Consider the following 8566-nt stretch of genomic DNA (forward strand, 5'->3'; position numbering starts at 1 on the left):
CTAACATCATCATAAAGTCTAAAAAATATTTTACTGACAGTTGGTTAGAAAAAAAATGAGGTAAAGTCGTTAGTAATCCACACCCTGCTTGCAAGTATAAGTCGCTGTTGTTAAATGCCTTTATTGTTACGGCCACCCTACTCCCACTCTTGGTGTGCCTCTATTTGGTCCTCGCACCTCCGCGAAGCCTGCCGCGCCCTACACGCGACCCCCTCCGAGTTCCCGCCTCTTTCTTCTCAGGCCCCTCCTTCCCCTCAAATCCTCAGGCCCTGGTGAGAACCGGGACGCAGGCGCACTAGGGAAGGTAGGCGGAGTCTTGAAGCAGAGGGAGGAGCGGCATGAGAACCCGGGGAGGGGAGGGGAGGGGAGTAGAGGGGGCGGAGGCCGTGCGGGGTGGGACCCGGCGGGTACGCGCTCGCTGCGTCGACGTGCTGACGCCATGACGCCCCGGCTGGTGTGTTTCGGTGTGTGTGTGTATGTGTGAGTGTGCGCGCTCCGAGTGTGTGTGTATTTGTGTATCGGCGGATCCGCAGGTCCCGGATGTTGAGGACAGTATGAGGCGAGTGCAGGGGGACGGGGACCAGCAGCTGTCGCCGCCGCTCTCAGGTGAGTAGGGGGAGGAGAGTCGAGGAAGAGGGTTGTCCTGTCGGAGGGGGGGCGGGGCGTCTCCCTTAAGGGGTGACTGACCCCCCCCCCCCCCCCGCCCCCCCCCCCCCACGCCGCACATAACTCTTCTCTGCCCCATTTCCCACATGCCGGGTTACGTGGCCCGCGAATGCCAGAGCCTAATCAACCGTAAACGCGCCCCCACCTTCGGCCCCCCCCATAATTTTCCCAGCCCCATCCCCCTTGCCAAATAGTGAGCTGTCGCCTGCGGCGAGATGGGTGACTGCGCATGCGCGAGTGTGAACGAGCCAGGGGTGCTTGTTCGCTGCCCTCGGGGCGCATGCGCATCGCTGTGTTGCAGGGACCTGCGGGATAAAGAGACCCTTGACCACGCGCCTGCCTTCTTCCCGGGCAGTGGGCTAGACTTGGTGCCAGATAGTGAGCCTGTTGCTTTTATCCAAAAGGGAGAATTTAAATTATTTAAGGGAGTTTATGGCAAAGCACCGTTCGCATCTTGTGTTGTCCTGGAGACTCCCAGGCTACAAACGCTTCCCAGAGCCAACGTGCCCCACGCTGACCCTTCTTTTGAAACTGTCACTGCAACTTCTAGTTCTAGCATTATTTTTCTTTCCTCGGATACTCCCATCGTCATGTTGTATCTTTAATGCAAACTTCCCCTAAATTTAGGAGTAGGTGCCCCAACCCATTCAATTATTCTGGCAGGGGATTTTGGTAGCTTTTCTAAGGAGGACTAGGGTCATAAAAAAGAAAGGGGAGTTTTCGTTTAGTAAAATTATTTATTATTCTCACAGAACTAGGTAAAGAGCGAAGGGTATAGGGCTTAGAGTAGTAATTGTAAATCAAGACGTCAGGGTTCTCTCATCTCCAGCCCTCCTACTTTGTGTGACCTATTTGCCTCTTTTTTGGTAAAAGATCTTCCTTAGCGCTTTCGTTTTAGCTGTACATTATTGATGCTCTGAACAGCACATGAAAACAAAAGCAATCTGAAACTACTGGTGGACAATAAATTACCCAGTGGACGTTTTAATTTTAAGTAACAAGAGTGGTGTTTCTTTCACATTTGCAAATAACAAAGCAAATTTCTAAAAATTAACTTTAAGGTACAATAATATCTCAGTGATCTAGAACCAGGGTTTTCAGTTGGCAGATTATACGTGGTCCCTTACTTTGCTCCTTCCTGTGTTGCCACTGCTTTGGATACTTGCTGCTTCTTACCTCTGCCATCAGAACAGAGTGAGGAGTTAATAAACTGTTACAAGCAAAAGGTTTGCTGAATAGCATTGAAATGAATAACTAAATTGTTGGGGGTGTGTGTGTGCACATTTTCTGTGTTTTGCAGTTGTCTTTGCCAACCTTGTCTCCTATCTGGATAACTTAGGAATGGGACATATTAGTGAGCCTTATTTTCTCTTCTCTTTCCTTTGTGTTATTTCTTTGGTATTCGCCTCTCAAGGCTTTTTTTTTTTTTTTTTTTTTTTTTTTTGGCTGCCATTCGTAACTCTAGGACCTTATGTTCTTGGGCCTTAAAGTATATATATATATATTTCACTTCCCCATTTAACTCTGGCCTTCTCATGGTTCAGCTGTCTTTTGTGCTGTTTTCTGTTGCCATGGTTACAGCTGGAGCCAAGAGAGGACACAGAGGAAGCACAGGAATTTGGGGGGGCATATATCTTCTTGTGTCCTGTGAAAGAGCTGGAGACTCATCTTTTTTTTCCTTGTGTGAAGACTGAGGAGTGTAAGTTATTGTGACAGCTTCACACTTAGGCTGTGGGTGGTTGGTGTCCATTTGGTACTTTGGGACTTCTCCTTTTAGAGCTCTTCATAGTGGTTAGTTTGGTGCTTGGAGATGTTTAATGTTGCCTATGTCCAGACTTCCATCAGGTAGTCTGGTAAAATCTTGTAGTAAAGCTATGGAGGTAATAAATGTCCATTTCTCTTCTCAGTAGGCTTCTGTCCTGTAGGATGCTTTGTTTTTATCTGATTGAATTTACTGAAGTCTCATGTAAAATTTTCATGGTATGAAGACATGAAATGCTTTTAGGTTAAAATAAGTATTAATTAAATAATTCGAACTGGTGCAGAGCCATGTTTAAAAAAATAACTCTTTAAAATGGGTAACACATGTACATACATATGAAATAAAACTCAAACGCTACACAGATAGAGGGAAGAATCTTTCTTCTCCTGTCCTCCTTTCATCGTTCTAGTTACCTCCCTCAAAGGAAACTATTACCTGTATTTTGTTTACCTTTCGAGAGATAATGCTTTTATAAGCATATACAACTATGTATTCGTTGGTATTTTGTTTTTATTTGTTGTTTATACAAATAAGATACTATACCCACTATTCTGCACTTTGCTTTTTTTACTTAGTATATCTTGGCTGTCATTTCATATAGTACATAGAGTACCTCTCCCTTTTTGAAAGATGGCAGATATTCCACTGTATAGATGTACCGTCATTCAGCCAGCTCTTATTGGATACTTAGGTTGTTTTCAGTGCTACAATTAACTCCTTGTATGTACTTTTTATGTACATGGGTGTCTGTTGGATAAATTCCTAGTGGAAGGATATATGCGTTTTTAATGTTGTTAGATATCGCTAAATTGCTCTCCATGGAGGTTGTATTTATATTCCTGCCAGCAGTGTATGAGTCTGCCTCTTTTCTCACCAACACTGTATTATCAAATTTTAAAAATCTTTGTGCAGGGGACTTCGCTGGTGGCCCAGTGTCTGAGAATCCACGCTTCCACTGCAGGGGGTATGGGTTTGATCCCTGGTCAGGGAACTAAGATCCTACGTGCCGTGGGGCGCTGCCAAAAAAAGAAAAAAAAAAAAGTGTGCACTCTTTTGTCTAAGTTTTTAAAGTTCATTATGTAGCTTGTTAAGATTCATTACACCCAGGAGTTGTGGATAAATACTGTCACTGTTTTGCAGATGGGGGTGGTGGTGATAGACATTGTTGGACTGAAGAATAATGTCATGAGAATAAAGTTGTATGCCTGGGTAACACGGGAAATCCATTAACAACGCTAGGAAGACATGTAGAACCTATATTCTAATTTCTCCCTTTAACTCTTGCTGCTAGTTTCTCTATGTGAAATTCTGTAAGCCCATAAGTGATGTTTGATGATCTCTTTTTGATAGCAGTGACTCAAAATTGTTTATACGAGTGAACTGCCATTCTGTTGAGGAGTTGAAAAGCTAACCCAGTTAGTTAAGGTGCTTTTCTGCACAGAATACTGCTACTGGCACTTTTATTTTTTTTACTTTTTTTTTTTTTAATGGGGTATAGTTGTTTTACAATGTTGTGTTAGTTTCTACTGTACAGCGAAGTGGAGTTCCCTGTGCTATACAGCAGGTTCTCATTAGTTATCTATTTAATACATATTAGCGTATATATGTCAATCCCGATCTCCCAGTTCATCCCACCATCCCCCCACTTGGTGTCCAGACGTTTATTCTCTACATCTGTGTCTCTGTTTCTGCCTTGAAAACCGGTTCGCTACTGGTACTTTAAAAAAGTCTGCTGGGGCTTCCCTGGTGGCGCAGTGGTTGAGAGTCCGCCTGCCGATGCGGGTTCATGCCCCGGTTCGGGAAGATCCCACATGCCGCGGAGCGGCTGGGCCCGTGAGCCATGGCCGCTGAGCCTGCGCGTCCGGAGCCTGTGCTCTGCAACGGGAGAGGCCACAGCAGTGAGAGGCCCGCGTACCGCAAAAAAAAAAAAAAATTCTGCTAATTGCAGAATTTGTGCTTCTCTGTGAGCTGTGAGAAAATAGAAAAGAATTAAAAGATGTCTGTGCTGGAAGGAGCCTACAGTTTTATTGGAAAACCAAATCTGAATATATCAAATTATAAGAGAACAATTAGAAAACAGAACAGGAACAGAAATATACTGTGCTACATGCTTAGAGGACTTTGTAAAGAAGCGATCAAGATTTAGAGGCGAGGTCATTTGGAAGGCCTTCCGGGAGGAAGTACATTTTGAGCCCCCCCCCAACAACTGCTTAAGTGAAAAATTTTAAACATACAGAAAAATTGAAAGAACAGTACTGTTATCACCTTTATACCAATTATCCCCTAGATTCAACAATTTTTCATGTTTTCTATATTTGCTTTATCTATGTATGTGCATGTGTCTTTACATATAATATATAAATCTTTATATTGTAGATATCATGACACCTTAATACTTTAATGTTTTACTTTAGATGCATCTTTTTAAAATAAAGACATTGTTTTAGTTAATTGTTCTTACATTGTCACAGCTGAGGCAATTAACAATACTTTCCTAATACCATCTAATATCCAGTTCATGTTCAGATTTTCCCAATTGTCTCCAACACTTGTTAGCTATTGGTATTTTTCCTCCAAACATGTCTCTTTAGTCTCTCTCTCTCTTTTTTTTTTTTTTTGCGGTATGCGGGCCTCTCACTGTTGTGGCCTCTCCCGTTGCAGAGCACAGGCTCCGGACGCGCAGGCTCAGCGGCCATGGCTCATGGGCCCAGCCGCTCCGCGGCATGTGGGATCTTCCCAGACCGGGGCACGAACCCGTGTCCTCTGCATCGGCAGGCGGACTCTTAACCACTGCGCCACTAGGGAAGCCCTAGTCTCTCTTTTTTTCAAAGTCTTTATTGAATTTGTCACAATATTTCTTCTTCTTTTTTTTTTTATAAATTTATTTATTAATTTATTTTTATTTTTGGCTATGTTGGGTCTTTGTTGCTGCTCGGGGGCTTTCTCTAGTTGAGGCAAGCTGGGGGCACTCTTTGTTGTGGTGTGCAGGCTTCTCATTGTTGTGGCTTCCCTTGTTGCAGGGTACGGGCTCTAGAGTGCAGGCTCAGTAGTTTTGGCACATGGGCTTAGTTGCTCCATGGCATGTGGAATCTTCCTGGACCAGGGCTCGAACCTGTGTCCCCTGCATTGGCAGGTGGATTCTTAACCACTGCGCCACTAGGGAAGCCCCCTTCTGGGCTTTTTTTATGTTTTGGTTTTTTGGTCACGGGACATGTGGGATCTTAGCTCCCCAACCAGGGGTCAAACCCGCACCCCCTGCATTGTAAGGTGAAGTCTTAACCACTGGACCGCCAGGGAAGTCCCCTCTTTAGTCTCTTTCTCAATCTAGAACCCTTTATTTAGGAGCCGTGCAGTATTGCCTTTTTGAAGAGACCAGGCCATCTGTCTTGTATAACATATCACTTCTGGAATTTTCTGAGTGTTTCCTCACAGTTTCATTTCATTTGTTCCTTTATCTCTGTATTTCCTACAAACTGGCAGTGAAGTCTCGGTTAGATTCAGGTTAAACGTTTTTGGTAATAATACTTCATAGGTGATGCTGTGTACCTCGTATCACATCACAGTAAGAGAAACATCATGTCATAATGTCTGACTGTTAATGGTGATGAATTTGTTTGTTCAAGATCATAAATACCAGCTCTCTCCACTGTAAAGACTTTTTTCCCCTTTGTAATTAGCAAGTAGTCTGTAGAGTGGTGACACTTTGGCGTGATACTATTTTACTTCTCCAGCAACCTTTCACCTTCTGATGATGATCCTTGTCTGAATCAGTTATTTCTTTGGTTATTACAAAATGGTAATTTTCTAATTCTGCCATTCCTTTGCCTTCCATCTTCTGTAAAGATTTCCCTCATCAGTTAGGAATAAATCATAATTTCTTCCCAAAAGTTCAGGTAAATTCTTAATTTTCCCTTTAGCAATTTTCTGAGTAAGGAGTTGGTATACCTTTAATGATAGCAAATGAATTGTTTCTTTTTCTTGCTCTCTTGGTTTTAGTACCATTATAAACTCGTGGATTTTAATTTAGTCTATGTTTTACCAATAATTATAGCCTTTTTTTTGATACTCAAAATGTCCCATATTTGACCTGTGGGAACCCTTAAGCTTGGTATATGAGTGCTTCTAGTAAAAGAAGTCCCTGGATCACTTTGTATTTTTCTTGTCTCAAATGTCCCCTCACCTCACCTCTGTACATTTATATATACATTAATTACGTTTTCTTCCCTTTTAATAAATTATGTTGTTCATCTCCCTAGGGAATTTCTGGCACCAAATTCTAAAAACTAAAGGTGCCTTTCTTTTAACACAATGCACCTAGTGTTTGACTCACTTCTGTGCCACTGGCATTGCTGCATTCTGAATCTGAGACCTCACAGATTTCTTATCTTGAATAGTCTTTGTGAAAGACAGGTAGTATCTCTGAAGAGGGCATTGCTTTCCACCCCGACATCGTTAATATAAGGTGAGCTATAGAGGAGACTGGGGAGTTCCTTCTCTCATGAGCAACCTTGCTTTTTTTCTGAGATTGAAAGGTACACGGGATGAAATTTAGAAACTGATAATTTGTATATAGTATCTTGGGGATATGGGGTTTTGATTGTTATAAATTTTTCTGTGTATATGTATATATGTACAAGTACGTGTTTGTCTTTCCTCCCTTTTCCTCAATTACACACATTTCTCCAACACAGTTGGACTGTTCTGTAAGATTGTGCTGTAATAGCATGTTTTTTTCATTATCACTAGATTTCATCATAAAAAAGAGACAAATTTTTCTTAATTAGGGAAAATTTTCAGATACGCCGTGAATTCTGATATCTAGCTGTCTTAACACAGGGTGTGGAACAGTGCTGGATCCTGTGGATTTTTATCGTGTACTGTGGACTCAGAAATGTTGATGCATCCACAGTGTTTTCTGAAAATCCATCACACTAATGAAGGATAATATAAATGAAAGATACAGTGGAAGTACATTCTAAAACTGTTTTAGGGGCTAAACTAATTCCTGCCTTAGCAGAAAATGATTTATAAGATTCTTACCCTTTAGTGGTATTTTGAGTAACTTACTGATTTCAGGTTACTCAAAGCCTGACAATAACAGTATTCTGATATTTATCTGAAATTCATTTATCTTTTTACCATCTTGTCATATTTACTTTCAGATTTTGTAAGGTTCTTCTTAACCTAGTTTCATAACAATACTGCCTCCATATTAAATTCTGGTTGTGTATTCAGGGAAGCACACCTGTTTCTTGTGTTTGTTTTCAGTCATGGTGAATCACTCTGAAAGGCTTTGCTGATACATTTGCTACTAAGATCCAGTAGCTTCTTTTACTTTTGTTTTTGACAAGCTCCCATTATAGGAAAAAAGATTCTGAAGTTTAGCTTCTTTAGGGAACACTTGGGCCTTCATGCTTACAACTATGGTCATGTTTTAATAGAATTGGCAGGAGTTGTTTAGTTGCTCTGTGTGGCAGAGTTGGTCATGCTGCTTTGGGAGAGCTGGATGCAGACCACAGAATGGGAATTTTACATTCGGACAGTAACTGTTGCTTGACCGTGAAGACCTTTATTCTTCTTTTTTTTTTTTTAACACTTAAAAAAAAATTTTATTTTTTTAATTTATTTATTTTTGGCTGCATTGGGTCTTCGTTGCTGCGTGCAGGCTTTCTCTAGTTGCGGCGAGCGGGGGCTACTCTTCGTTGCAGCGCACAGGCTTCTCATTGCAGTGTCTTCTCTTGCTGCAGAGCACGGGCTATAGGTGTGCAGGCTTCAGTAGTTGTGGCATGTGGGCTCAGCACTTGTGGCTCGTGGGCTCTAGAGTGCAGGCTCAGTAGTTGTGGCACATGGGCTTAGCTGCTCCGCGGCATGTGAGATCTTCCAAGACCAGGGCTCGAACCTGTGTTCCCCGCGTTGACAGGCGGATTCTTAACCACTGCGCCACCAGAGAAGTCCCAACTCTTTTAAAAAAGTTTTTTATTTTTTGGCCACGCCGCGCGGCATGCCGGATCTTAGTTCCCTGACCAGGGATCAAACCCACACCCCCTGCAGTGGAAGCACAGAGAGTTAACCACTGGACCACCAGGAAAGTCCCAGAGACCTTTATTCTTTTTTTTTTTTTTTTTTTTTTTTTTTTTT

General features: G+C 42.4%; 1 protein-coding gene across 1 annotated transcript in view; it reads left to right on the plus strand.

Moving 5' to 3' along the window:
- The first annotated feature begins 374 nt into the window (after positions 1 to 374).
- SPOP (speckle type BTB/POZ protein) overlaps positions 375 to 8566 on the plus strand; it is a 67345-nt gene continuing 59153 nt past the window's right edge. The window contains exon 1 of the mRNA XM_007465083.1: positions 375 to 606. The gene's annotated coding sequence lies outside the window, so the exon portion shown is untranslated. The remainder of the gene's footprint in view (positions 607 to 8566) is intronic.

The sequence above is a fragment of the Lipotes vexillifer genome, unplaced genomic scaffold (assembly GCF_000442215.2).
Source record: "Lipotes vexillifer unplaced genomic scaffold, Lipotes_vexillifer_v1.1 scaffold591, whole genome shotgun sequence".
Lineage (NCBI taxonomy): Eukaryota > Metazoa > Chordata > Mammalia > Artiodactyla > Lipotidae > Lipotes > Lipotes vexillifer.